General features: G+C 44.8%; 1 long non-coding RNA gene across 2 annotated transcripts; it reads left to right on the top strand.

Annotated features, from left to right (window-relative positions):
• The first annotated feature begins 2,624 nt into the window (after positions 1-2,624).
• LOC123141195 (uncharacterized) lies at positions 2,625-4,522 on the top strand. 2 transcript variants are annotated; one of them, XR_006470199.1, is made up of 3 exons: positions 2,625-3,014; positions 3,349-3,434; positions 3,628-4,522. It is a non-coding gene; the product is annotated as an uncharacterized lncRNA (long non-coding RNA). The 2 variants fall into 2 exon arrangements; XR_006470198.1 differs by having other exon boundaries at positions 2,630-3,014; positions 3,874-4,459.
• The last annotated feature ends 850 nt before the right edge of the window (positions 4,523-5,372 follow it).

Genomic DNA, 5,372 nt, shown 5'->3' with positions numbered 1-5,372 from the left:
TATTTTTGAAAACGTGAACACTATATTGTAATTCAAATAATTTTCTAAAATTCTACAAAAATTAAAATCTCAACTATTTTGAATTACGAAATAAGGTAAAAATAGAAAAATTAGACGGAAAAACAAAACAGGCCGGCCCAGTCTTGGATGCCACGTGCGAACTCAAACTATCTACTGCCCTGGGCGAGAAATGAGAGCTCCTCGCTGGCGCCTTATGCGCCAGCAAACGAACCCAGCGCCCACGCGCCTGGTTACGTGGGCTGGCCCAAAAACGAGCCGCGCAGCTCGTTCAACGTGCGCCTTTCGACCATCGCTTCCTGTTTCTAACAAAAAAGGACGATTGCATCGTGGTTGACCGGTCAACTGTTGATCGCTAGCTCCTTTTCCTTCGTACACCTTTTGTTCCTTCGTTGTTTTTTTTTCTTTTTTTTCTGTTGCTTTGTTCACAAATCTCAAGAACACATGGATCTGAAAAAATTACGAATTTCAAAAACAGTTCACTAATTTGAAAAGGTTCATCAATTCTAAGAAAAGTTAATCAAAATTTGAACACAAAAATTGAGAAAGGTTCATCTAAGTTGAAAAAATTCATCGGATTTGAAAAAAAGTTCATCGTATTTGAAAAAAGTTCATCGGGTTTGAAAAAAAGTTCATCGGATTTGAAAAAAAGTTCATCGGATTTGAAAAAGTTCGTCGAATTTGACAAAAAGTTCATCGAGTTCGACAAAAAGTTCATCGAGTTTTAAAAAAAGTTCATCGAATTGAAAAAAAGTTCACCGATTTTTGGAAAAAGTTCATCGAATTTGAAAAAAGTTCACCGGTTTTTTTGGTCGCCTTTGAAAAAGTTCACGAATTTTAAGAAAGAGAAAAAACAAAGATAGAAAAAAAGAAAGAAAACTGGAAAAACAGATGCCTTTTTCTCATTTTATAAAGAAAAGAAAAGGAACGATTCAACCACATGAGGTCAACTAGTCCAACTGGTTGGTGCGATCGCTAGCTAAATGAATGCGCGGTGTTCGAGTCGCGGCAGGTGCACCTTTTTTTCTTGGTTTTCAAGAAACAAACAGCAAAGCTGGATGGGCCGGCTCGCTATGAAACCAAGTGTAAACGGGGTGTGCGCCCTGTATGAAATGGCCTGTATTCGGCGCTTAAGGCGCCGAATAGGATTCAGCGCGAGAAATAGGCTTTTTGAAGCTACATGGGAAGGCAAATAAGTGGGCTGGCTTTACTAACGGATGAAAAAATCGACGAAACGCACCTTGCTTTATTAGTAGGTATATAGAGGTATAGATATAGATATAGAATTCTAGGGATAAGATCTTTAGAACGAGACCAATCATGCATATATTTCAGACTAGTTTAAATTTAATTAATTCGAAACATCTGGTTTGGAACTTCCCCAAAGCGCTGCACATTGATCATTCGCATGTGCATGCTGAGCGAGCGTCCAGATCTGGCAACGGGGCCAACCGGGTGTGGACGAACTTTGTGTAGCGAGAACCTGCAAAGACTGAACGATCAACCTTGTGTCAACCGGGTTGTGCAGTTGGGGCATGGTAACCTACGTGGGTTGCTTACTTTTTTCCCGAGTGTGCTGGCTCCATGGTGGTGGCGGAATTTTCATTTCAGCGGTGGTGTTTGCATGATTTGCTCTCCATGTTTATCCCGATCAGTTGTAAGCCTCGATGTTTCACTAGTTCTCCCTCGATCAGAAACAAGAAATGAGCATGCGTGCCAATGCGTGCGGTCACATCCAACGACGAGCAATCCAGTACACAAGGACTGGTTCTCATGCTGGCCATTCCAAAATGAACGCGTCGCCATCGAGCGCCCAACGTTTTCCCTGCTTCCAACCCGTCACGATGAGCTACCCCTACAGCTCAATTGTGTTGGTTGGGTTCGGTGAGGAACCAACTAACGCCCGGTCGATCGACTGGTCTTGACTGCCGTTGCCCGAGGCAGGGCCACTAATAAAACAGGCCCCGTGCTCGGCGGCGGCTAGCCGGCTGCATTGGCCATTCCACAGTCTACGCGTCGCCATCGAACGTTTTCTATGTGTCTGCATGCTTCGTACGTTTTTCGTGTGTCTGCCTGGGCTCGCCCCTGCTTGTGGTATGCATTAACATGAGAGTAAGAAAACGGTCAAAGGGTTCAGTACAAAATAATCCAAGGAGATGAATTAATATATGGTGCACAAAGTTCGCCTATGGTTGATATATCACTGGGTACCATGAGGGCCCATACCCCCCTCCCCCACCCCCACCGACCACCACCACCACTGTACATACTTGAAATAGCCAGTAATATATGGATCGGAAGAACTTGGACAGACGTTGGTCTTGCGTTCGAGCTGCGTCCATTACTTGAACACCATTGTGTCTCCCTCCTTCTAGCTCGTCCTCGCCCACCCGACAAGGTTGAAACCTGTGATGTTGCTATTGAGCGTGTCCACCAACTTCGCCCGCTCGGTACCGTCGACCGACACAACAAGTGTCAAAGAGCATTCATGTAGTTGAGAGAACGCAAAGCTTGTACGCGCGCAAACATTGAAGCTTTGGCCAGGGCGACGACAACGGTGTCGACATGGGCGGATTTGGGTCCCAGGCAGCCCAGGCCATTGCCTGGGGTGTGGGAAGTTTTCTCGGCCTAGATTAATAAAAAAAATGGCCTGGGGCGCAGCCCACTTCCGAGCCAAGGCAGCCTAGGCCAACTGGCCCGGCCGCCCAAGCCGATTTCCCCGCACCCGCACGAACTCGCAACCCTCACCCGCTCACCACGAACCAGACGCAGCCGCTCTTCTTCCACTGTTCGGCTGTTCCCCAGACCTGACGAACCCTCAGCTAGGCGCCGTCGGCGCCGCCCGCCGGCCGTAGCCGCCGGTCAGATCCTTCGACAGCGCCCCCAGTTCCCCAATTCCAGCGCCCCTGTCCGCCGGCGAGGGAGCGAGGCGGCGACCCCGGCTAGGGCGCGACCGCGTGAGGCTGCAGCCTACAGGTTGGCCGGCGTCCGGCGAGGTGGTCCTCACCTCACTCCTCACTTCCTCAGTGTTGTTTTTATTTCAAGATGCCCTATTTTTGTTTCTAGATGCCACATTGTCACTAGTTGATGATGATTTTAGTTGTTAGATGCCACTGTTTGTTAGATGTAAAAACCGATTTAGACATTGAGTAATTTTTATTTCTCTAAAATTTTACAGGAAGGCAAGATGAGTAAAAGAAACAAGACATTAATACTTTTTTATAAGTTTGAACCACCGAAACTACGGAAACGGGTCCTTCAACTCAAACAACTGATAGTATCCCTATTGTCTTGTTGAGTTAGCATTGATTTTACCTGTTGCAACTGCAGCGGTGGAAAGGGCATTCTAAACAATGAGCATTATCAAGACTGGATTGAGAAACAAAATGGGCGATGAGTGGATGCATAACAAAATGGTATGTTACATTGAATGAGATGTATTTGTTAGTATTGAAGAATCAAAGACCATTGAACGATTTCAAGGTTATCGCACACGCAAAGGCCTTTTGCCTCGTCCTAGACATAAGTTTTCACATTTTGCATCTGTTATTAACTAGTTTTACCTGCTATAATACGCACTGATTTGCATTTCGAAATTTATGATTGAAGGTTTAGCTTCTTCTGCTATTGAAGATGAGTCATGGGAGGCTCAGATCAACCAATTCTTTGATTTGATATCAATCCTTTGTATCATCTATATATGCTACATATTGTCTTTTGATTTGTCTTGCTTTACTAGTTGTCCCATCATGGAACAAATGCTGCCATTGAATATTATATGCTTGGTTTCTTGGTAGTTATGCAACATGCAACATATTTTGACTTTTGTATGCCTTGAAACTGGAGTTTTTTCAGGTAGTGTTTAGCCTTAGTTTCTCGCCTGGGGCGTCAGCCAATCCTGGATCCGCCACCGGGTGTCATGAAACACCAAGTCAAGGCTGAGGGCACTTAAAGTAGTGTCCTTCCATGGTTTCTGGTTCTCCATGACGGTCCCATGGAGAGTTGGACGCCAATCCCCATAGATGGGGTGGTCAAGGTGCGCCGATTCAACAAAAATATGAGCCAACATTGGCTCATACACAATCTTCACGATGAGCATCGCTAGCACAGCGAGTAGGTTCAGCGGGGCAACACCATGAAGGACACAAGACAACACCAACGTGAAAGAAAGACTCAAAGTCTTGGTCCTCCGGGGGACCAAAGGAGGTGGTTGGAGTGAATGAAAATTTTCTATGAGAGGCGAAGATGGATTGTGTGTGTCTCTCCTATTACAAGATGCATCAATTGTTTTAGTTTGAGTTTTGGAAATATTAAAGTTTGAAAGTTTGAACACAAAGTCCAGACGACGGTGACCACTGCGTGGGCCTCGCTGGTCCTCGGATGTTGCTGCTCGGGGGTGATGGAATCCAAATGTGGTAGCACACTAACGATTCGGGTGTCACCCGTCTGCTCATCTTTAACAAGAAATTATATCTTGTTAATAAAAGTTCATGCTAGGGACCAATGTGCTGATTATATTAAGACGTGGAAATATAGCAAGGTTGTGTACTAGTGCAATAAGAAAGAAAACAATAATCCATTATGAAAAGTGTGCGCAACCATGAAACATGGACATATGGTTAATTTCACTATCACTAACTAAAACTTGAGTACTTGCATATTTGTACCAAAAATACATTATAACACAACACCAACAAAATAGATAGAATGGTGGATCACATTACCCATGGCAGAACAACACCTTAAGTTAGTGATATGGCACTAGGGGTGGGGGGGGGGGGGGGGGGGGGGTAGCCCCCGTTACTCCAACCACCCACCTCTCCCCAACGCTGGTTGCGGCGAGCCTCTGGTACGGCCACGACAAAAATTGATGATAAAAGGTCGATGCATTGGTTGCTATCATGCAACTGCAGTACGTGACATGAAGTCTGTTCAGGTTAAAGAAAAATTGATAGCACATTACTTTAGAGAAGCCAATACTGGCTATGAGCGTATGCACACATGGTTATTATGGATGCTTCGGATTACGTACATGCACGAAAAATACTAGTGGCGATGCATGTAATGTTCCATACTAATAATGTCCATATCAGTCTGTTTGTCAAGAAAATATTAGGACTCTAATAAATGACACACGTGTGACATGAACAGATGGAACGTTCTTTTTGGCAGTAACGCAAGGATGGCAACTTTAGTTGTCAAGCATGACAACTTCTTTTCGGAAGGCAAGTTTCGGTTTTATTTTTTAGGTTTCTTTTTTCTTTTCGGATGGCAACTTTAGCTGTAAAAAATATCAGGGTCGGAGTGCTTTGTGCCACACGTGTGGAACATATCATTTGGGGAAATATTAAGAG

The sequence above is a fragment of the Triticum aestivum genome, chromosome 6D (assembly GCF_018294505.1).
Source record: "Triticum aestivum cultivar Chinese Spring chromosome 6D, IWGSC CS RefSeq v2.1, whole genome shotgun sequence".
Lineage (NCBI taxonomy): Eukaryota > Viridiplantae > Streptophyta > Magnoliopsida > Poales > Poaceae > Triticum > Triticum aestivum.
The sequence above is the reverse complement of the archived record's forward strand: the minus strand, read 5'-3'. Positions and strand labels throughout refer to the sequence as shown.